We start from the raw sequence: 25,911 nt of genomic DNA on the forward strand, positions 1-25,911 counted from the left end.
CCAGGCTTTACATCTCTACAAGGGTTTGACCTCGAATGCTGTGTATGTCCGTCCAGGCCTTATGTTCCTACATGGGCTTGACCTGTATCCTCTAATGCTGTTCCTGTTCGTCCAGGCTTTACGTTCCTACGAGGGCTTGACCTGTATTATCTAATGATGTGCCTGTTCATCCAGGCTTTACGTTCCTACGAGGGCTTGACCTGTATTCTCTAATGATGTGCCTGTTCATCCAACCACAACATACCTGCACATAGGAAAGGAACCTCTCCCCTGGTGTCGCCTATCTCTTAACACCCGCTGACCCATGTTGAACCACTGTTCACATGGAAACCTCCTCCACGGCGCACCACTTCTGAGGCTTGTCCCCACTTTGGTGTGAACCCATTCCAGGGAGCCTTTTCCTGCACAAAGGAAAGGGAACTCTCCCCAGGTGTAGCCTATCTCTTAGTACCTGCTGACCGATGTTGAACCACTGTTCACATGGCAACCTCCTCCACCTTGCCACACTTTGAAGGCTAGTGCCCTACTCTCAGGGTGAACCCAGTTCAGGGAGCCCTTTCCTGCACATAGGTCTCCCTGGGTGTTGCCTATCTCATAGTACCCACTGACCCATGCACATGCATGTTATAAAATCCATGTGCCGCATGCATGTTATAAAATCCATGGGCCGTATTGCAAAATGGCGCCGGCAGTATGGCCGTATTGCCGTATTGCAAAATGGCGCTGGCCGTATGGCAGTATGGCTGGTGCCATTTTGCAATACAGCAATACGATTTGAGTGCAGGAGGTCACTCCCGGACCCCCGCTGGACTTTTGTCAAGTCTTGTGGGGGTCAGGAGGCCCCCCCAAGCTGGCCAAAAGTCCCTGGGGGTCCAGCGGGGGTCTGGGAGCGATCTCCTGTGCTCGTGACGTCGGGGGACAGGAACCAAAATGGTGCCGGCGCCATTTCTATTAACGCACCCGTGGCCCGAGAGTGGAAGATCACACCGGGACCCCCCCCCACTGGACCCCAGGTAATTTAAGACATTTTGGGGGGGTTCGGGAGGGTGGGGGATTTATTTTAAAGGGTCGGGGTGGGTTTTAGGGTTGTTTTAGTGTACCGGTTTTCCCGCCCTCCCCCTTCCCCCGATTTACGATTTTTGACGATAAATCGGGGGAATTCCTATTGTATCGCGCCTCTAACGATTTTTGACGATTTAAAATATATAGGACGCTATTTTAAATCGTCAAAAAACGATTCACATCTCTACTGAATACAGTCAAAGCACATGCTTGTTCTTGGGACCCTGGCAGTAATTAGAGAGGAAACATAGTCCTTAACTTTCCTTATTTTTTCAAATTATTTCAATTTTTTTACTTTAGTGTTATTTAAATATTATCCATGAAACTCATACTTGATACTTATCTTAAATACTCATGAAGACTGCCATTTAGAACAAATGTCAGATGCTATCTCAACATGAAGGAGAATGTTTGTTGAACTCATGAAGTATGGTGAAGGTGATTTTGTTTGAAGCGCTAGTAAAAAGAGTCTTCCAGGCTGACAGAGAAGGAAAATCCAGTGGTTTGAACAAATACTGGTTCTCTGAAGCAGGAAATTGAAACTTTCAAAATGTGGATAAGCAGTCTCTGTGTCATCAGCAAGACTTGGACAAGCAGTCTCTTTAAGTAAAAAAAAATGAACATAATGGACTGCAGTGTTCGTTCTACTTGGCGGCCTTTGTGAATATTTAAGATAAGTATCAGGTATGAGTTTCATGGATAATATTTAAATGACACTAAAGAAAAGTAAAATTTTTTGGAATAATTTGAAAAAAATGTGTTAAAATAATGGGATGATAATGGTGGGCACACCTATGATTACAATTTTAAGGCAGCAACAATAGTTGTAGTAAAATTTGCAGCAATGTATTTTTGCTTGTCAATATAATGGTCTTGCCCAAATACAACAAATTATTGATGTGTCAATCTTTTATATAAGATATTATAATTTAGAAAGAATATTTATATATTTTTCTCTTTCTTTGGACTTTATGTTTTAGAGTATTTAACTTTGTACCATGTACAGGTTTTATCAACTTTTATTACTTAGAAATTCATTGAAACATACAATTTGACCAGAGTGTCTACATTTTTGCATACAACTGTAAGTTACATGTACCTAAATTACAGAACTGTTTGTTTAAACATTCCAACCATATTAATTTCATATAATATTGGATTTATTAGGGATTTATTTTCAGTTTTATTTTATTTTCGCTGGGAATTTGTCAATGTTTGTTACAAGAAGAACAAAAATGAGATAAATCAGTGAGAAAAATTACTGGTTATTTTTCTGGGTAAACATCTTTGTAAAAATATATTGATAAATTCTAAGCAAAAATAAAATAAAAACTGAAATTAAAGGTCTCTAGATATTTTATATAATCTATTATATGATTTCTAATTCAAATCCAAATATAAAAGAGTTCTGAGCTATGAGTATACTCTACATTTCCTTACTTCTCATCTGAATTTGACAGTGGGGCAGATGAAATAAGCCATGTTTAACCTGCCGCGGGTGTTTTGTGGGTAATTGTGTGTGCTTTCTCATGCTGACCTTACATACTTATGCAATAACGTGTTCAACTAAGGAAAAATGTGCGCACAAATCCAAATTAAAAATTCTCTGCAGGTTTTGCACGAGTGCATGCAAATATCATTTAAAGGAGGCAATTATCCATTCACAAGCTATGCAGGGAGCCATGCTAGCAGGAAGAATGGTTAGTGCAGATTGTTTTAAGCAGGTTTTTTAGCATGTAGGTCAGGGCACAAGTTAAAGTGCCTGTCAGTCAGACTATTTTTCTCATTGGTGGCATTGGTATGGATGTGTGTCCATGCAACTCTAGTGTAATCACGGATTGTGTTCATTTTTTCTGATGCTATGGGGCATTCTGCAGGTCAACTAAACAGCAGCAGAAGCCTTACAATGTGGCAGAAGGTCAGAAAGAGAAAAGGCTGAGATGAGGGCTTGCGAGGAGTCCCTCCTTCAGTCCCATTCCTGGACCACTAACAGTCTTGAAAAGGAAAAGCTTTTACCCCTACAATCATCAATCTTTGGTCTCCACACACTGACAGGTTTTCTGCGTGGGTTTCTATATGGTTGTCTGCATAGATTGCTACATAGGGCCTTGAGTGCATGGTTTTATGTGCATAATGGAGGCTAATAAGGAGTGGAGATGATGAGCGGTATACAGTTAGGTAAACACCATAGAAGAAAGTATAGCGCTATAAAGTTTCATGGATCCTTATTTTAAAGGATTCAATAAATCAAACTTGAGAAATTGATGAAATCAACATATCCTTCATTTATTAAATAATTTTCTTGCAGAGAAATCTTTAGGTCCCCCGACATGGACCGTGTTTTGCCACAAGGGCTGCATCAGGAGGGACAAAGCCCATTGGTAAAATGGTGAAGTGTGTGACCTGGCAAAGTGGAATATGTTGAATGTTGAACGTCGAAAGTAATGAGAGTGTTGAGCCCTTCGGAGGGAATTCGAAACAGCTGAAAACAAAAAGGCTTGCAAATTTATTAACAGCAGCTTCTCCTTAAGGGAAGGTTTCAGAAGGTATCCCAAAGAAGAAGAAAAGTACAAATGTTTAGCCGATTCTACGAAAAAGTATGGCGGCTCCGCAGGGCAGGAAGCCGAGCATGGCGGTGACGGTATAAGCTCTCTCCCCCAACAGCCAGAGACTGTCTTTGTTCTCAGCTGGGAAGGGCTGAGCGCAGGTAAAGCATAAAAAAGAAAAAAAAAAAGAAAGACAGAGACAGAATAGAAGGGTTGTTTGTGAAGTTCCCCCCCTTTGTCCGGTCTTCGTGCTTGGCGCACTGTTACGACATTCGTTCCTGTTGATTCAGGGTCAATTGTGCCTCAGATCTGCTTTTCTTAACCTAAGCCTCTTCTGTGAGGGCTACTTGGAAATATGAGATGTTACAGGGTTTCTCTCTCCCCTTCCTGCACCTGCTAGAGTTGAGAGAGCTAGTGGAATCCCCTGTCATCCTGCTGCTGTTGCTCTTTTTATAATAGAGAAATAGTAAAATCCATACTTTAGAGGCCATGAGGATGCTCCTCAGGCTTGTAATACACAAATAATGCAAAAAAAAAAAAAAAAAAAATAGCTCAGCTTCAATACACCTAAGCAAGTTTCTCATAGTATTTAATGTAGAGCCCAGCAAAATTAAATTCTTTCAGATAAAAAGAAAATATATAAATAAAATATATAAATAAATATGCCTATTTGGCAATATCAATAACTATAGTTGTAAGAATAAGTCTCATACTGTCTGCTGTGCCTCGTGTTTCTTTTCAAGCAGGTTAATGAGGGAAATTCTGTTACATATACTTAACACTCTTTGGCTTAAAAAAAAAATTATATAATCTTCAAAAGGACCATTATTGCACACATACTCAGCATGCCTGGGAACATTTCATTCCCTTTTCATCTCACTCTTCCTCTTGAATATTCTCTCCCTCAGGGATTATTCCTAACATTTTTTTTTGCTCTGAAATTCATTTTCCTTCTCTGTCCACACCCTACTTGGAAAGAAAGCTTTTGAAAGTAAGTGCTCTACCCAACAAGCAATCAGTTATGTTTCAGCAGCTGTCAATCAGGCTTGCAACTTTGCCTTTGTCACATTTCTGAGTGAATCCTCACAATGTGCAAAGTGTATTCCATTGTCTGGCAGAGAAAGGTTTTCTTCTTACTATATATAAAATGTTTAATAAATTACCGAGTAGATTTTAATATGTGCATAAACCCACAAATAATAAAGGAACACTTTCAGTTTAATGCAGCTTTTGCATAATTCATAAGGGAAATTTTGTGAAATCCTCCAAGACTATGATAATTGCTATCATTTTGGGATTAAAAAAAAAAGTTAATTACTCCAACAAAACTAGCAAAATGAGAATATTTTTAGCCATTGTATGTATACCCAGCCAATTTGTAATCTATTTCCCATGAAATACGACAGGTGCAAAGCATGTTTAAATAGCAAGAAACAGAAGCAAAACCACAGCAGTAATAGCTCAAGTATAGTCTAACAAGATAAATGACACGCTACAAATGTATTATCAAATTAAACCTACAATTGTATCTGCTCAGAGTAAAAATTATGTAAGGACATCAAATGTGCTGCTCAAACACAGACATCATCCTAATATATTTAAACAAGCGACTTGTGTAACCAAGTATGAATTTCAATTAGAGCTGCCCACATCATGCTAAATCCTTTCCATTCACATTCCAGAGGATACTAATATTTCATAACCTGGATCTGCAGGGAGGTGCACAGTCTGTTTGACACATAGCAGCACAGAACAACAAATGGCTAAATTGCAAAATGAGCACAAGTTTGACACTGTGTAGTAACACTGTTCTTCAGACTACAAACTTGTAACCTGATACTCTGAATCTAAATTACATAGATTATTCAAAGTAAATCTGTTACAAATATGACTTTAGAGATATGTGGGGTTCCATGATCTTATTTATTTTATTATTTTTATAGCGCTGTTTATTCATATTCAATTTTAAATTCTTATAAGGAAATCTTTCCAAGGGAACTGTCATTAGGCCATACATTTCTGGTCTTAATACATAACTAGCTTATTTGGCAGAATTGGTATATGCTTAAATAGGTTGCTCAAAACATGTTTATTCCATAATATTCTTTGTAAATGTAGACCCCCGACATAGCCATATTTCACCAAAAAGCCTGAATTGAGAGGGACCAACAAGACACAAACTGCATAAGAACAGAGAGCAGCTGTGACCTTTGCTGCTCACCTCTTTTCTCTTTGCAGCTCCAAGTCTGGACAGAATGGCGGCCTCCGCTTCCACACACTGACCTTCATGGCGTGCCCGAGATGGTGTGGGCGTTCCCGGCAGCCATCTTTCATCCAGGGTTACCTAGGCATGTGCACGCGCGCGCGCCTGCCCCCTTTTTAACTACATCATGGCGGGAACCTCGGGGGCGACCCACCACATGACGGCAGCCGCTTACGATACTTAAACCCAGCTGACCATCTGAGCTACAAGTTATCAAGGTATCTCGTCCTGCAAGTTCCGCTACTCTGGGACTTCCTCACTGACTACTGGGTGACCTAGGTACCCACTCCTCGGGTGCCTTGCTGCACTCAGGGCTATCTGCTCCTCGGAGAGCCATCTCTCTCTCCTCGTTTCAGTGAGTTCCTGCATTGCTATCATCTACTTCGGCTGTTCCTGCTCTAGTCATCCTCGGGGTGTTGCTACATCTGCTTCTACTTTACCGGTGTGAGTACACTACCCTTGTGGCACAAATTCTCTGGTTACCCCGCTTGTGGACCACTATTGGATCCTTTGTGTCTTGTGCATTCTACCAGCGGCTCCCGGCCTACCCCGTGCTGTGGACCACTACTGTGATAGCCAGCACAAGCAAGGCTAGATAAGGTATTCACCAGACCTCTCTGCACTGCGGAGTTCTACTGGACTGATCAGCTACAGTACAGACTCGTTTGCTCTGCTTTTCAGGATTTATTGCTGTTCAATAAAGTTGTTTCTTCTGTTGCCATCTCTACTGAGACCTTGCTGTTGGGGTAAGGGCCCACAGGGCTCCTCCCTGTGGGTGGAGTCTTTACTTGCCTCGACCCAAGGGCCCACTATTAAGTTCAAGACACACTGAACATAACAAGAATAAAATACAGTAAATTACAAGAACAGTGGCTGTATACAGCAACGGACATGAAGATCATATGATACATTTTCTTCCCGGGTCCTCTTAAATTTTGTATTTTCCTTCTTACATTTTTAATCTCTCCATGCTTTACCTTCAGATATTGTCAATATACCAAGACATTTTTTGGTGAAATCCCACACAATTAAATTGCTGTAAGGTTCGCCATTAGCATTTGTTGTTCGAATAGCTATAGTAAATTAGAAAATGATGGTCAACTGATGTATTTACATTTTGTGTTTAAATTGTTCATCTGGCTATACACTGCTTTTTTCAGACATTGTTTTCATGGTCTTATCAGCTGTGTTTGACGCTGCTCACTTAGGTTTGCTGTACATTCAGCATTGTTATGTATTAGGGATGTGAATCGTGTGCCCGATCGTTTCAACGATCGGGTTCGGCTGGAGGGAGAACAAAATCTGATCGGTAGAGATGTGAATCGGAATCTGTTCCGATTCCAATTCACATTGCTAATTTTTTTTTAGTGAGGCCCGAGCAGATAAAAAAAAACCCACCCCGACCCTTTAAAATTGACCCCTTAGCTTCCCCCACCCTCCCGAACCCCCCCAAAATCTTGTACATGTACCTGGTGGTCTAGCAGGAGGGGGGGGGGGTCCAGGAGCCATCCCCTGCACTCATACCCTCCGTGCCAGTATCAAATGGCGCCGATAGCCTCTGACCTACTATGTCACAGGGGCTACCGGTGCCATTGGTCAGCCACTGTCACATGGCCATCTGTGCCATCTTGTGCTCCTACCATGTGACAGGGGCTGACCAATGGCACCGGTAGCCCCTGTGACATAGTGAGGCAAAGGCTATCAGCGCCATTTTGCTTACTGGCAGCCGACGGCCCGAGTGAAGTAGATCACTTCCGGACCCCCGCTGGACCCCCAGGGACTTTTTGCTTGTCTTGGGGGACCCTCCTGACCCCCACAAGACTTTCCAAAAGTCCAGCGGGGGTCCGGAAGCGACCTCCTGCACTCCGGCTGTCGGATGCCAGTACTCAAAATGGCGCCGATCGCCTTTGCCCTCACTATGTCACAGGGGCCGACCATCGGTACCTGTGACATAGTGAGGGCAAAGGCGATCAGTACCATTTTGAGTACTGTCATCGGACGGCCGACAATACCACCCAACATATAACATTGAGAGATCGGGCCTTCTCCACAGCAGGTCCCCCACTGTGGAACTCCATCCCCCTAGAACTAAGACAGGAACCATGTCTTCCAACCTTCAGGAAAAGACTGAAAACATGGCTGTTCATGAAAGCATTTCCGGACCCTTAAAGATTCACTACCATCAAATGCAGCATTACTGAACATTTCCTATTAAACTGAAACAGTCACTATCTACCAATCATTACAATGTTTTACTTCTTGTTAAACTTTTTATCTTTCCTCTAACTCTAATCCCAGTTAGAATGACCCCCGTTTTATTGTAACTTCTTCTTCCATGCACTTGTTTTACTTTTTAATGTATACTCTTATGTTATTAGTTATTTACGTTATAATGTATTTCTCACCCCTTGTTTTATGTAAACCGACATGATACGAACTCCGTGAATGCCGGTATAGAAAAATACAAATAAATAAAATAAAATAAATAGATTAGGAAGAGGGCCTGAAGCCCACATAAAATTTTCAGTATCAGGAGGAAAGGGAAATTTTGCCAGATTGTTTTGGTAAGAAACTTATATTAATACATTAAGAGGGGCACATGGGTACTATGCCCCCATATTGTTTCTACTTATTTTGGAGGGTAAGGAGTAGGGTATCAGGCCTGCTGGGCAAGAATTGTTCTTAAGGGGGTTTTTTGTACTTAACTAGCTAAATTTTGACTATAATCAGTTAAGCTAAAAGTTAACTCGGTAGACTTGTCACTGAATATCCAACACAAGTTATCCCACTAGCTTTAGCTGGATAACTTGTCCACTTGCTACCTAAAAGGTAGGGATGTGCATTTGTTCGTGATGAAATAGGAAATAGAGAGGATATTTCCTATTTCGTCATGTTTTGGGAGGGCGACGAAATGATAAGAAAACCCACAAAATTTCTTGTGGTTTTCTTATTGTACTTCGGGGGGGGGGGGGGGGGAGAAAGGGCATATAAAAAAAAATCCCAAACCCTCCCCAGCCTTTCAAATTTAATTAATTGCATCCCCACCCTCCTGACCCCCACCCCCAAGACTTACTGAAAGTCCCTGGTGGTCCAGCAGGGTCCCAGGAGCGATCCCCCTTCTCAGGCCATTGGCTGACACTAATCAAAATGGCGCCAATGGCCCTTTGCCCTTACAATGTGACAGGGGCTATCGGTGCCATTGGTTGTCCCTGTCACATGGTAGGCACAATGAATGCCCGCACCATTTTTTAAGATGGCGCCGGCCATCCATTGCTCCTACCATATGACAGAAGCTAGCCAATGGCACCGATAGCCCCTGTCACACGGTAAGGGGAAAGGGCCATTGGCGCCATTTTGATTACTGGCAGCCGATGGCCCGAGAGCGGGAGGTTACTCCCGGAACCCTGCTGGACCACCAGGGACTTTTGGTAAGTCTTGGGGGTTGCAATTCATTAAATTTGAAGAGTTGGGGTGGGTTTGGGGTTTTGTTTTTTTTTTTACAACTCCCCGTCTGCCCCCCCCCCCCCCCCCCCCCGGGTTTTGGGCTTTGTTTCAGAGGGCAGACTAAATAAAATTGGCCCGAACCATGGGACAACAAAATTTCCCGCAGCAGGACAATAACAAAGGCCGAACCGAAAGGTTCGGCCGAATCACATCTCTACTAAAAGGTAAATTTTAAAAGGCGCGTGCGGGCATCCATGTGTGCACAGTTCCCAGTGCGCACATGGACACGCTGATCTTATAACATTTATGTGGCACCGTGCACATGTTATAAAATTCAATACCGCCACGCACATGCACGCCCAATTTTATATTGGCATGCATATGTATGGGCAGGTATCGACTTGTGTGAGCAAAGGAGGAAGGGAGGGAAACTTTTTAAGAAACACACTCCAATGCAACTAGGCCTTTCCCCAATTCCCTAACAGTCTGCTATACTAAAGGAGCAGATTGGGAGGGAGCTTCCTATACCCTCTAGCTAACCTTCCTCCCTTTTCCCCTCTCCATCTCAACATCTAAACCCCCCCAACTAACCAGAGCAGCGGTAAGTTCCTCATGCCGGCCAGCTGCCAGTGGGTGCTTCACCAGGACAGCACCTAGTAGTACTGTCCTGGCTGACCCCACCTCATGCAGTCTCTGTCCCTGGCCCTCTCCCAGCACCACCCTTTTTTCCAAACCAGGCACTTCCATGCATATCAGGAAATACACGTGTGGCTGGGCCATTTTGGAAATGCACATGGCATGTACTTGGCCCGGCCAAATGCATATCTCCCAGTATTCGCATGCACTGGGCTTTAAAAATTAGCCCTTAAGGGGGTAATATTCAAAAGGAGTTACACCTGTAAATGTAACTACTATTGTAGCAATTTTTCAAAAGCCATTTACCCAAGTAAAGTGCACTTACACGGGTAAACCCTATGGAGAATACAATGGCATATATTGTAGCAATTTTCAAAAATGCACTTATATGAGTCAAGTGTATTTACACATGTAAAACCAATTTTTAAGCATGTAAAAGCTTTTGAAAATCAAGTCCTTACTGAATATGAACCAGTACAGTTTTGTAGCAAATGCTACATTTTTGGCATTACTGTGCACAAAGGGGCAGATTTTATAAATCTGCGCACACGCATACTTTTGTTCGCGCACCAGGAGCGAACAAGAGTATGCAGGATTTCAATAGATACGCACATAGCCGCACGTATCCATTAAAATCCGGAGTCGGCGCATGCAAGGCTGCCCAAAATCGGCAGCCTGCACGCGCCGAGCTGCACAGCCTGCCTCCGTTCCTTCCCCCCACCTTCCCCTCCCTTGCCCTATCTAAACCCCCCCCCACCTCTATCACGAAAGTAACGCCTACTCGAAGCAGGCATAACTTTGCGCGCGCCGGGCCGGCTGCCACGCTCCATGTTCCCATCCGGGAGCTGGTCCAGAGGCCGCGGCCACGCCCCCGAAACGCCCCCGGGCCGAAACCACGCCCACGACGCCACCCCCGGATGACGCGCTGAACGCGTCACGCCCCCTTGACATGCCCCCCGATGATGCGCGGATCACGACAAGCCCCCCGAAACGCCCCCCCCCCCCACGAAAGCCCCGGGACTTATGCACGTCCCGGGGTTTTGCGCGCGCCAGAAGCCTATGCAACATAGGGTCGGCGCGCGCAGGGGCTGTTTGGGCCAGGTTTTCAGGGGGTACGCGCGTATCTTATGTGCGTACCCCTTTGAAAATCTGGCCCATAATAAATAATATATGGTAGAAAGAATGCCATGCTATTTCCCATGTGCATGCTGAAACATTTGCATGTGATGTATCTTCATTTACGTATATGTATGCATTAATTTTAGTGCATTGATGGTAACATCATCTGAGTCTGGTTTAGCTTGCATGCTAAGTTATTATTTCATAGCTCACTGCCTTTAGTGTGTGCTGAAAGACCATATCACACATTCTAAGCTTTATTACACAGGCCTTGAAATATATGATATGATTTCAAATAACCACTTTAATGAGCATTTTTCTCTGTTTCATGAAAATATCTCTTGAAGTTAAGAAAGCAGATGATAAAGACTGAAACTTTTCATAGGAGGTTTCCTTTGAATTCATATTGGAAAGGCCTATACTATTGATTTCTTTTCAGGCTTGATGGAAAATGGGTTCTTGAGCTCTTTCAAAAAAGAGACTGTATGTTATGGGTCAAAAGGTAATGTTCATTTTCTGATTTATTTCTCCAGGATATTCAGTGGCTAGATTTGTCAGGGAATAGCATCATGCAAAAGGATTCAGAGTTTCTTTTCTTTATCAAATAAAGAGAAAAATATTTTGTTCTAAAGGTTTAAATGATATAACTATTTCAACAAATTATAAAGTTCAAATAAGCCTCACATTTCAGCTGTTTGTATAGTACGGTAGCTTGACTTGGCTTTCTCGCTTTTCTCTCACCTCCCCCTTATCATTTTCTATTTGAGATGTACTAGGTCTACTGATTCAAAATAAAGATCAGAACAAGTCTAGAACCGAGATCAATGTTTTCAGAATACTAATCAGTAGATACTTACTTTTTCTTACTGATTTCTGTTATTAATCATTTTCTAGGATTTACTATTGATTATAAAACTTATCTATTCATTTTGAAGTCATGTTTGAAGATTCATGAAAACATAATAATTTTCACCCAAGGTCATGATTGAAACACACACTGTAACTTCTGAAAATGTCAGATTTTTCAAGCTGAGGTATATATGGAACAATACTAGTAATAAGTTAAAAAAGGTTATAGCAATTAGTCTCAATTTTGACCTTTTATTTCTCAAAAGAATGTAAAAAAAAAAAAAAAGAGAACGTTCAAAGGCATATTGAGGTTAATTATCAATAGTGTGCATATCTCAGCACATACTGTATATGCGTAGGTAGATGAAACTAAAATTACATATGTATTTAACTATGCAACTTGCACCACAGCTTCTGTGGCTGGGGCTATTTAACAGGTCTCGGTTAGCTTGGTGGGGTGGAAGAAAGAGAACGCTTACATTGCCACAAATCAAATCATTGGGGGGGGGGGGCATTAGGTCCTCCATGTTTTCAAAAAATTTTGGGGGCCTTGGGAAGTAGGAAGCATGAAACTACACTTTCCAAATTCTTTACTACTCAGGGGTGGGGGCAGAAGGGGAGCAGGGAGCCCTTGGTTTCAGCCCAGTCTTTTGTTTTTCTTGTTTTTACGTCAGTCATTGATTATCCAGTAGGGGTGTGCATTCATTTGCAATGTATTGGCAATCCACAACATATATGCCATATTCGTTGTATTCGTGGGGGTCACAAAACATATGGTGAACCCCCACGAAAACAACATATCACTAACGAATAAACCTCCACCCTCCTGACCCTCCCCCCAAGACTTGCCAAAAGTCCCTGGTGGTCCAACAGGGATCCTGGAGCGATCTCCTGCACCCGGGCTGTCAGCTGCCAGTATTCAAAATGGCACCAATAGCCTTTGCCCTCAGTATGACACAGGGACTTGGGACTTGGGACTTGGTTTAGTTCACAGCCTGAGCCCAGGTCACAGCCTGAGCCCAGGCACAATGCTGTGAACTGACCTGGTTCCTGGTTCCAGGTCCTAGGTCTGGATCCAGATCCAATGATGCAACCTGAGATAAGAGAGATATGATAGTCAATTACTCTAAATACCTCTAAGTTTTCCATACACAGGAGGTGAACCTCTTTAAATGGAAAGGAGGCTCTAGAATGAGGATTCATAGAATGAGGGAAAAAGTGGGGCAAGAGTAATCTTAGGAAATATTTCTTTACAGAGAAGATAGTGGATACATGGAGCAGCCTTCCACTTGTTAAGTGCCAGGCCATTATGACACTTATGTCCAGGGATACAAGAACACTTAGATTTTGTAGAAAGTATAATTTTTTTATTGATCAATATAAGTATTCATGGGAGATGCTGATGCCATTTCTCTGACAAACTGACTACCAGCATCTCATTGTATACATGAACTGATCCTTCTTTTATAGGTAATACAATACAGTACTAGGTTAGAAATTCTAGAAGTGTGTGACTACCCAGAAAATAATTTACATAGCTTGTCATGTCAACTGCATGATAAGATTATCCCTAAGTTACCTTGATTATTTCTCCAAGGTGGGGCCCATTTACCATCACTCTTTAGATAGTCCTTTGTTCTGTTAGAATCTTGTTGGTCAGGGCAATTATCATATCTTAGGCTGTGTTTATAAATGCCCCTGAAAATGGTGTCTCTAAGTGTCAGTATAGCCTGAAGCTCCAACCATTGCCTTCTGCATTTGTGACCCTGTAATTAGGCATCACAATGTATTGCCAGCTTCAACTGCTGTTCAGGTGTCCTTGTAATTCCTGCAGGTCAGGCTCAGTAAGGCATTTGAAGTTCATATAGCAAGAAAGGCTAAGATAGCAGAGGATTCTGGGTCAGTTACCTTCTCCATGTTGGTCTCCAGCTCAGGCACATATATCACATTGGAGGTGCTGGATACAAAAGCAGTATCTGAATTCAGGAAACCATGGGATAAATATAGTGGCATTGTGAAGCTAAATTAGTTGGGTAGATGGACAGACTAGGTTCACCATGCAACCTTTTTCTGATGTCATGTTTCTATGTTTTTTGTTTTTGTTTTTTTTTAATCTTTTATCTTTATTACATATTTATGTATCATCTAATGCCGAAGCTCCAAACAATTTACAATGAAACATTCATAACAAATCACAAGATAAAACAATAAAACAACATTCAGATTATAAAAATAATAAAATGGGGGAAAGATATCCTAACATAAACAAAAAACAAACTGAAATACAAAAATAAAAACTATTTAAACAGAACTCACATAGCAGACTGCCGAGAAGATGAATAAATTGCCACCCAAAATTAAAGTGCCTTTAGCAGGGATTTAAATTGTTTTGCACAAATTACCAACTTCATATCAAAAGGTAAACTGTTCCAGAATTCAGGCGCATCAACAGAATAAGCTCTTTTATCTGCAATATCATGTCATGCTACTTTATGTGATGGTATGTCCAGAAGTCCTCTATGTACTGATCTCAGAGTTCATGTGGTACGAACGACAAAGCCTGAAATGCTTTGAAAATAAATGCTTAATGGTAGCAAATAAGCGTGATAAAAATTTAAAAGAAATGCTAGTTCATTCAGCACTACCGCAAAAAGAAATTAGAGATAATCATCCACTAGGACATAGACCATGCGGATGCTGTTCTTTTGCAAAGTCAATTCCAGAACTGATTCAATTATCCTACATGAACAATTGATCAAACTTAAGTGCTTTGCTAATTGTAAGACTGCTGGTATAATATATGCTGTGAAGTCTCCATGTGATATGTGGTATATTGGAAAAACCCTACAACCTCTTAATAAAAGTCTTAAGGGTAGTTTCTAAAAGGCGCACACGAGCATCCATGTGCATGCGCTACCCGCCGCGCACACATGGGTGCATCGATTTTATAACATGTGCACACTGGCGCGTGCACATACATTCCAGATTTTATAATCTACGCGCATATGTGTGGGCGGTAGAGATGTGAATCGTGTGATCGATCGTCTTAACGATCGATTTCGGCTGGGGGGGAGGGAATCGGATCGTCACGGTTTTGTTTTTGTAAATATCGTGTAAATCGTAAATCGGGGAGGGCAGGAAAACCGGCACACTAAAACATCCCTAAAACCCACCCTGACCCTTTAAAATAAATCCCCCACCCTCCCGAACCCCCCCAAAATGCCTTAAATTACCTGGGGTCCAGAGCGGGGGTCCCGGTGTGATCTTTTACTCTCGGGCCTGCGGTGCATTGTAGAAATGGCGCCGGCGCTACCTTTGCCCTGTCATATGACAGGGCAAAGGTAGCGCCGGCACCATTTTGTTTTTTGTCCCCCGATGTCAGGAGCGTAGGAGATCGCTCCCGGACCTCCGCTGGACCCCCAGGGACTTTTGGCCAGCTTGGGGGGCCTCCTGACCCCCACAAGACTTGCCAAAAGTCCAGTGGGGGTCCGGGAGCGACCTCCTGCACTCCAATCGTTTTGCCGTACGGCCAACGCCATTTTGCACAAAATGGCGCCGGCCGTACGGCAACACGATTCGAGTGCAGGAGGTCATTCCCGGACCCCCGCTGGACTTTTGGCAAGTCTTGTGGGGGTCAGGAGGCCCCCCCCAAGCTGGCCAAAAGTCCCTGGGGGTCCAGCGGGGGTCCGGGAGCAATCTCCTACACTCCTGACGTCGGGAGACAAAAACAAAATGGCGCCGGCGCTACCTTTGACCTCAGGGCAAAGGTGGCGCCGGCGCCATTTGTACAACGCACCGCAGGCCCGAGAGTAAAAGATCACACCGGGACCCCCGCTCTGGACCCCAGGTAATTTAAGGCATTTTGGGGGTGTTCGGGAGGGTGGGCAATTTATTTTAAAGGTTCGGGGTGGGTTTTAGGGTTGTTTTAGTGTGCCGGTTTTTCCGCCCTCGCCCTTCCCCTCCCCCTTCCCCCGATTTACGATTTTTGACGATAAATCGGGGGAATTCCTATTTTATCGCACTTCTAATGATTTTTGACGATTTAAAATATATCGGACGATATTTTAAATCGTCAAAAAACGATTCACATCCCTAGTGGGCGGTGCATGCAAGGGGGTAAAATTTTTCAAATTCACGCAGCAACGAGATCATCCCCCAGTTCCCGCCCAGTATGTTCCAATTTAGGAGCGGACTGAGAGGGAACTTTCCTAACCCCTACCTTAACCTCCTTTTCCCTCTCTTCCCCACCCTCTAAAACCCTGCTCCACATCGCCATGCTTTATGGCTCGTGCTCCATTCTAGGGGTCAACCCATTCCAGGAAGCCCTTTCCTGCTCAAAGGAAAGGGAACTCTCCCTGGGGTAGACAACCAGCCTATATCTTGTACCTTTTGACCCATGTTGAACCGCTGTTCACATGGCACCCTGCTCCACATCACCATGCTTTGAAGGCTTGTGCTCCACTCTAGGGGCCAACCCATTCCAAAGAAGCCCTTTCCTGCTCAAAGGAAAGGGAACTCTCCCTGGGTTGGCTGGCCTATCTCTTAGTATCTGTTGACCTATGTTGAATCGCTGTTCACAGGGCACTCTGCTCCAGATCGCCATGCTTTGAAGGCTTGTGCTCCACTCTAGGGGCCAACCCATTCCAAGGAAGCCCTTTCCTGCTCAAAGGAAAGGGAACTCTCCCTGGGTTGGCTGGCCTGTCTCTTAGTACCTGTTGACCCATGTTGAACCGCTGTTCACATGGCACCCTGCTCCACATTGCCACGCCTTGAAGGCTCGTGCTCCACTCTAGGGTCAAACCCATTCCAACCCATTCCGAATTTCAACAAATTTTTTTTCTGCACATCCCTAATGTAAATGCTTGGAGAAAACCCTATCCCACTTACTATGAATATTGAAAGTTCCTTGGATAGTCCTAACTGAACATAAATAGACAAGAGTTTATCTGATTTTCCCATCATCATGTTTTTATTTTACTTCAAAGCAGTTTTTAGCTATTATGTAATAAATTGCTTGCTGCTGGAGCAAGTTTGGCATCTTCCATTCCTATCAAACTTTTGTCAGACATATGTATAACCTTACATTGGTCATAGTGCTGCGAACGTGGACCCTTTAGCTGGCTTGAGAGTTGGAGGATCCACTGAATGGGGCCCATTGTGGTGCTCATAGCCAGGAGGAGGAATGGGACCAGGAGAACTGACAGGATCTTCACCTATACCAGCCCTCATTCCCCGCAGGTTGAGCCCTTGGGTGCTGAGGCCGTCAGGACTTAGGCAGGGGTCTCCTAGCAAGGAAGTCCAGTAAGCGGTCCGAGTCAAGGCAAGCAGAAGGCTTGCAAAGACAGAGGTGGCCCAGAGGTCATCGCAGGCAGTGGAGATGCAAGACGGGGAACCGGCCCAGAGGTCAGGGCAGGCTGAAGACTAGCAAAGTAAGAGAACATGCCAAGGGTCAGGACGGGCAGCAGACAGAGGAAATCCAGGAACCAAGCCGAAGTCAAAACCGGAAATGCAGGCAGAAGCAGAAGCAGGAACGGGAACAGGAGTGGAACCACAGGAATAGGAGCAGAGGTGGGATAGGCAGGAACACACGGATGGAGGCAGGAATGCTGGAGCGGGATCAGGAACAAGCAGGAACACTGGAGCAGAATCAGGAACACTTGAGCGAGATCTTGAACAAGCAGGAACAGCAACTAGCTACTCAAAGAGACGACCTGTTGCCAAGGCAAAGCATGGAGATCTTCAGGACCTTTTTGTAGTCTCCGGATGATGATGTAGGATTTGGGGGCAACTAAGGGGCGGAGCTGCCCGAGGAAATCGGTGGCGTCTCCCTCATGGGGAGGATGCTGCGGGAAGGCCCCGACACGGCCTGAGCCAGGACAAGGAAGTCAGCAGTGAGTGTCGGAGAGTGCAGGAAGGTGAGGGGGGACTCAGCCGTGGCTGCCCACGGCTGGGGTTCCCAACACATAGCTTTTGGTATTTCAAGCAACCATGTAAGTTTTTCAAAACTTTGATAAGTCCATGCACATTTTGAGGGACTCCTTGAAGCTAATGCCTATTTGGTATAATGCTAACTTAAAAATCAATCAGAAAGCCATTAGCTGAGCTTCCTGGCAAGGTAAGGGTATATGGGCCTTGTGTCATCTATTAAGTGGGAATAAATTTAAATCTTTCCAAGCCCTTCAGTGGGATTATGGGCTTTCTGTCTTGCAGCAATTTAAGTTAATGCAGTTAAGTCAATGCATTAAGGCATCTGGGTTACAGTTAGGCTCGTTGTCAGAGACTGCAGTTAAAACAATATTGCCTTGACATAGTGTCAACTTCTAACCAGGCCTTCAGTTTTTACTGCCTGTTTAAAGTCTGCATATTCACTTCTATAACTTAGTCCATTTTTTTTCCCACAGGACTTTCTTGGTCCCTGTTAAAATAGCAAACATTTTTAAAAATAAAGATATTCAATGTTGGTCTTCCTCTGTTACTAAAGGTATCCTATCTCATATGCTTTTCTGCTGTGCCAATTTACATTCCATTTGAAGGGAAATCTGGGATAGAATATGCATGATCTTGAACTTTCAAGAAGAAATATCCTATATGATTATTTGGAAATCTTTAGCCTCACATTCTGATTTATTCATGGAAAAGAGGAAGTTATTGGATGTTTTACTTTCTATTGCAATAAAAGTAATCTTAGATCATTGGAAAGATAATGCTGTTCTAGATATATCTATTGGTGGAATTCTCTTTGTGTTTTTTTTAAAAATGAAATGGCCATGGCTGAAAATCTTAGTAATTCATAGTCTTAAAAGGGAATGTGATCTCCACTTCTTCGTTTTGTCTCCTAAGGATCCTTTTATGATATATGTATGTTTATTCACTATGTTACCCTGCCTACGCCTATGGAGGTAGATTTTAAGAGCCCGGCACATGCATCAATAAGGTGATGCATCCACAAGATGGGCTTGCGCACTGCCCACCGAATTTTAAAGCAGCCCAGATGCATGCATATTGCCCACAGAGTGAACATCTTATTCAATATCAAAAAGGGGCATGGTCTAAATAGGACATGTGCATTTTGAAGCATGGCCAAGAGATTTGCATGTAAATACTTACACTCCACAGCACATGCTCAGGTCCACTACCGCGTAAGTCTACTTCTGCTATGGAGGAGATGTAAGGTTAAAACTGTTTTTAAAAGTACAGGTATTAAACCAGGGGGGGGGGGGGAGGTTGGAGGACCTAACTGTAGACTGGGTGAATTAGTCAACGAAATAGTGAAAATAGTCATGGCGTGGATATACTCCCATTTTAAAATACCCTGACTTACTCATTAGAAACCTGATTTACATGGCTGGGCATGCACATACTTAAAATGTTGCACATATGTGCCCGTTCCCTGGCTATTTTATATTTTATAAACTTGCACATTTATGTGTGCTCATGTCTTAAAATGGCCTTGTATTTGGATTCATGCTGATATATACAAGCCAACGTCCATCCGTGTGCTACTTTGAAAGTTACCATCTTTCAATGTTTTTGATGAACACTTGTATGTTGTTCCTTTTTTCTTTTTGTTTCTGTTAAAATCATTGTGGTTGATTTTCTAAGCTGTGCGCGGGCATCCATGTTTCCCTGGTTCCTGACACGCACCATGAAAGTGGCTATTTTATAACATATGCGTGTTGGCAAGTGCATGTTATAAAATGTTTCCTGCATGCACACGCGTGCCAGATTTTAAATTCCGTGCACCAAGTGATGGCAGATTCGCACTCGCATGCACAGCGGGGGGTGGGTGTCTAAACCAGTGTGTGATGACACAAGTAGACCTTCCCTAGTCCCCTCCCAGTCCGCTCCAATTAAGGGGCGGACTGGGAGGGAACTTCCCTAACCCTATCCTTCATCTAAGAACATAAGAACATGCCATACCGAGTCAGACCAAGGGTCCATCAAGCTCAGCATCTTGTCTCCAACAGTGGCCAATCCAGACCATAAGAACCTGGCAAGTTCCCAAAAACTAAGTCTATCCCATGTTACTGTTGCAAGTAATAGCAGTGGCTATTTTCTAAGTCAACTTAATAGCAGGTAATGGACTTCTCCTCCAAGAACTTATTCAATCCTTTTTTAAACACAGCTACACTAAATGCACTAACCACATCCTCTGGCAACAAATTCCAGAGTTTAATTGTGCACAGAGTGAAAAAGAACTTTCTCCAATTAGTTTTAAATTTGCCACACGATAACTTCATGGAGTGCCCCCTAGTCCTTTTATTATCCGAAAGAGTAAACAACCGATTCACATTTACCCATTCTAGACCTCTCATGATTTTAAACACCTCTATCATATCCCCCCTCAGCCGTCTCTTCTCCAAGCTGAAAAGCCCTAACCTCTTTAGTATTTCCTCATAGGGGAGCTGTTCCATTCCCTTTATCATTTTGGTTGCCCTTCACTGTACCTTCTCCATTGCAACTAAATTTTTTTGAGATGTGGCAACCAGAATTGTACACAGAATTCAAGGTGCGGTCTCCCCTGGAGCGATACAGAGGCATTATGACATTTTCCGTTTTATTCACCATTCCCTTTCTAATAATTCCCAACATTCTGTTTGATGTTTTGACTGCCACAGCACACTGAACCGATGATCTCAATGTGTTATCCACTATGACACCTAGATCTCTTTCTTGGGTGGTAGCTCCTAATATGGAACTTAACATTGTGTAACTATAGCATGGGTTATTTTTCCCTATATGCATCACCTTGCACTTATCCACATTAAATTTCATCTGCCATTTGGATGCCCAATTTTCCACTCACAAGGTCTTCCTGTAACTTATCACAATCTGCTTGTGATTTAACTACTCTGAACAATTTTGTGTCATCTGCAAATATGATTACCTCACTTGTCATTTTTTTCCAGATCATTTATAAATAATTTGAAAAGTATGGGTCCCAATACAGATCCCTGAGGCATTATTTATTTATTTTATTATTTTTATATACTGACATTTAATCTCATTTTAGATATCATACTGGTTTACATTCAGGTACTGTAGGTATTTTTCTATCCCCAGAGGGCTTACAATCTAAGTTTGTACCTGAAGCAATGGAGGGTAAAGTGGCTTGCCCAAGGTTACAAGGAGTGACAACAGGACTTGAACTGTTGTCTCCTGGTTTATAGTGGAAGGGAGTGGGCATTACACTGCCCACTCCCTTCCACTGAGAAAATTGACCATTTAATCCTACTCTCTGTTTCCTGTCTTTTAGCCAGTTTGCAATCCACGAAAGGACATCGCCACCTATCCCATGACTTTTTACTTTCCTAGAAGCCTCTCATGAGAAACTTTGTCAAACGCCTTCTGAAAATCCAAATACACTACATCTACTGGTTCACCTTTATCTACATGTTTATTAACGCCTTCAAAAAACAGAAGCAGAGGACAGCTAATTACCTGAAAAAAAAGAACTTTAGAACCTGCTTGAAGTACTGTGTTTCCTCATTGGGTGAGTTTATTCTCACTGAATTACCATCTGGACCCTGACATCAGTGGGAGGGGCTGGAGAGTGCCTCTAAGACCGGCACAGAGCAGCTTCACTACAGGACAGCTAATTACCTGAAAAAAAAGAACTTCAGAGCCTGCTTGAAGTACTGTGTTTCCTCATTGGGTGAGTTTATTCTCACTGAATTACCATCTGGACCCTGACATCAGTGGGAGGGGCTGGAGAGTGCCTCTAAAACCGGCACTGAGTGGCGCGCCACTGCTGCCAAAGCTGCACATGTCTAAGGGGCGCACATGGCTTTGCCTGGCTTAGCCCGGATTAGTTTGGGTTAGTTTGTGAAGGCTATTAGATTTTAATATTTCTGTTTAAATTGTTATTTCTTGTGATAGCTGTCCCACCAAGAGGAAAATCTTAGGTTTGGTAACGTGGAAGGGTATCTCTGGATATATTCTTTGTATATTTAATCATTTTAGTACAATATGCCTCATAAATGTAAAGCCAAGGTGAGAGTATACCCAGCAGAACAATCACCTTCGCTACAACAAAGATTTATTCCTGAGTATGCTGTTTCAACATCAACTCAGGGCTTGGCAAATCCCATAGGTGGGAATGTGGGAGGAACACAAGTTTCACCAGGGGAAATATCACTAAGCCCACCCCTACCTCGCCAGCTGATTATAGCTTCCCCACAAACTCCTTCAAATGTTGCTGGAGTAGGAGGAGAAATTCTCGCTCCATTATCCCAGCATGTTGGGAACATTGAGGGTAGTTTGGAGAAAGCTAGGTCTTCAACTCCAGATTTTAAATTAAATCTGGATGAAGGAAACAGCATCCTAGCGGGGATTGGAGAAAAATCAGCTGTAACATTAGATTCTTTGGCATATCTAATGAAAAGATTGGCATATAACATTCAAGAGCAATCAAAGTTATTACAGCATATGTCTAATAAACTGGACTCTGTTACTCAAGATCATCAACGGATCCTTTTGGATCAGTGCATACAGATTATTTCTTTGGAAGGGGAAGTTAGAGGTTTAAAAGATCTAACCACTACTATTACTCGTGAAAGATCTGCCACTTTGAGGAAAATAGAGTACTTAGAAAATACAGTAAAACATTTGAATATTAGGTTATTAAATTTCCCTAAATTAAGAGAGGAAAATTTATTGACAACTTTTAAAAAACATTAGGAAAAAAAATTAAAAATTTCCTCTGAAAAAATTCCTGTTATAAAGAAAATAATTCAATTACTTTATAAGCAAAATGAAGTAAAAAATACTGAATCTAAGCAACCTATAGATTTCCAGAATTTAACCCAATATTTGGAAGAAACACAGGATGAGATTTTGTATCTGATTACTTTATTAGTTGTTAACATTCAAGGATAGTGTTAGTCAGAAGGTGGACCCTTGGGCCGGGCTGCCAGAGGTGACAGATTGGCAGACCGGGAGGCGGAGTCAGATGCCTGGGAAGACTTCACCCGGAGCCCGGAATCCCCCAGGGAGGAGCCCGTAGGGACCCAGGCCCTTGGGTCTTAGGCTGAGCAGGGAAAGTTCAGAAGCTAGATCAGAGGAAGTCCATCAGGTAGCCGGAAGGGAGCAGACCCCGGATCGGATCAAGGCGGGGAAGGAGCAACAGAGTCCAGAGCGATCCGAGGCAGAGCCAATGCCCCGTGGGCCAGGTTAGGGCAGCAGAAGAATGGCAGGAGTTCTGTAGCAAGGCAGAGTCTGGGCCGGTAGCAGGCAGGTGGGCGAAGTACAGAAGTAAACCGGGATTGAGGCAGGTGGCAACCAGGCAGGCAGAGTACTGAAGCAGGCCGAGGTTGAGGCAGGCGGCAGACAGGTAGGCAGAGTACTGAAGCAAACCGGGGTCGAGGCAGCCGGCAGGCAGTGTACTGAAGCAAACCGGAGTCGCGGCAGGCAGGCAGGCAGGCAGTGTACTGAAGCAAACCGGAGTCGAGGTGGGTGGCAGGCAGGCAGGCAGTGTACTGAAGCAAACCAGGGTCGAGGCGGGCAGCAGACAGGCAGGCAGTGTACTGAAGCAAACCGGAGTCAAGGGTTAGGAAGCCAAATGAGAACGTCACTGAAGCAGGTACAGGAACAGTCGGCAACTAGTATTCAGAGAACATCGTTGCAAGGCATCTAGCAGGAGACTGGACGCTGGTTAAATGCGGTCCGGGGCGTGACGTTAGCAAAAGGGGCCGTCCTGAACTTCCGGGTGCTGGGCGCACATAAGGCACTTCCTTGCACGCGCACGAGGCCGAATGGGAGGGGCGGAGCTTCTGGCGGCCTGGACGGCGTTCTCCACGTAGCAAGGCAGTGGCCTGGTGGCCTACGAAACCGGGAACCCGACACGGTCCTCCGTGGACCGGAACGGAGGTAAGCGGACCCGACCCCGAACATGGGAGAGGCGATCGGGGCCGCAACAGTACCCCCCCCCCCTTTACGCCCCCTCTTCAATGGCCCAGGTTTCCCTGGGTGATCAAGATGGAACTGTCGGAGGAGAGTCTTGTCCAAGATGTTGCGGGCAGGTTCCCAGGTATTGTCCTCATCTCCGCAACCCTCCCAGGCCAAGAGGTACTCCCATCTCCGATTGAAAAAACATACGTTGATGACCTCTCGAACCTGGTATGTGGGGTCCTTGGCCACGGGCATGGCAGGAGTCTCCAGGGGCTTGTGGCGGAAGTGGGAGAGGACCAGTGGCTTCAGCAGAGAGACATGGAAGATGTCATGGATCCGTAGAGTGGATGGTAGCCGCAATCGGTAGGAGACCAACCCCACTCTTTCAGCGATCCGGAATGGTCTGCAAAATTTGGGTGCGAACCTCCTAGAAGGCATCCTTAAATGAATGTTCCAGGTACTGAGCCAGACACGATCTCCTGGGAGATAGACTGGGGCAGGCCGTCTGTGACGGTCGGCACATCGTATAGCAGACGCGGCGGAAGCGGCTAATTTGTCCTGAGTAGTCTGCCCTAAGTTCCAAAGTTGCTGAGCGGAGAGCTGTGCTGTGGTTGAGGAACTGGGCGTGGCAATGGGTAACGGAGACTTGAGTTGCTTTCCATATACCACCTGGAAAGGTGAGGTTCTGGTGGCAGCATGGCTCTGATTATTGTAAGCAAACTCGGCCCAGGGCACGAGCTCGGTCCAATTGTCTTGTTTTTCGTTGATGAAGTCGCGTAGGAAGGTTTTCAAAGAGCGGTTCATTCTCTCAGATTGCCCGTTACTCTGCGGATGAAAGGCTGTGGAAAAGCTGATCTGGACCTTGAAACATTTACAAAGAGCCCTCCAGTACCAGGTGGTAAACTGTGGTCCCCGGCTGGATACGATGTCCTGGGGCAGCCCATGGATCCAAAAAATGTGCTGCACGAATAGGAGTGCCAGTTCCGGCGCTGAGGGTAGCTTGGGTAATGGCACGAAATGGGCCATTTTAGAGAAACGATCCACGGTGACCCAAATTACCGTCTTCCCTTGAGATGGGGGCAAGTCGACCATGAAATCCGTGGCAATATGGGTCCTCCTCGGACATGGAGGTCCGTGACAGAGCGCGAGCTCGTACGTTTTTTGCGGCCGGGCGGTACTGCAGGGTAAAGTTGAATCGGTTAAAAAAAAGTGACCACCGAGCCTGTCGGGGGTTCAACCGCTGTGCTTGGGACAAAAACTCCAAGTTTTTGTGGTCGGTGTAGACCGTGACCGGGTGATTTGCTCCCTCTAGCCACTGCTGCCACTCCTCGAAGGCCAGCTTGATGGCTAGAAGTTCCTTGTCTCCTATGGAATAATTTGCCTCAGCAGGCGAGAACTTCTTGGAGTAGTGTGAGCAAGGAAGTAACTGTCCCGACAGGGAGTGCTGACTGAGAACAGCTCCAACTGCGACACTGGAGGCGTCCACCTCTACTATGAAAGGACGAGTCGGATCCGGATGGCGTAAACAGGTGTCTGTCAAGAATGCCTCCTTCAGATCAGCGAAAGCTTCGGCCGCAGAGTCGGGCCAGGACTTGACGTCCGCTCCCTTTCTGGTTAACTTCGTGAGGGGAGCGACCCGGCGAGAGTGGTGGGGAATAAAATGTCTGTAGAAGTTGGCAAACCCCAGAAACCTCTGCAAAGCCTTTAGTCCGGACGGGCAAGGCCAATTGGTGATGGCGGATACCTTCTCGGGGTCCATCCGGAACCCGGTAGAGGAGACGATGTACCCGAGGAAGGGAAAAGATTCAGACTCGAACACACATTTCTCCAGCTTAGCGTAGAGGTGATTATCCTTTAAAGCCTGTAAGACCTGTCTTACATGCCGTCGATGGGTCTCCAAGTCCTTAGAATATATCAATACGTCATCCAGGTACACGATGACGTGCGAGTGGAGCATTTCCCGCAGGACCTCATTCATGAGGTTTTGGAAGACTGCCGGGCGTTACAGAGGCCAAAGGGCATTACCAGATACTCGTAATGCCCATCACTGGTGTTGAAGGCAGTCTTCCACTCATCTCTTGGGCGTATGCGGACGAGGTTGTA

Source organism: Rhinatrema bivittatum, chromosome 2 (assembly GCF_901001135.1).
Source record: "Rhinatrema bivittatum chromosome 2, aRhiBiv1.1, whole genome shotgun sequence".
Classification (NCBI taxonomy): domain Eukaryota; kingdom Metazoa; phylum Chordata; class Amphibia; order Gymnophiona; family Rhinatrematidae; genus Rhinatrema; species Rhinatrema bivittatum.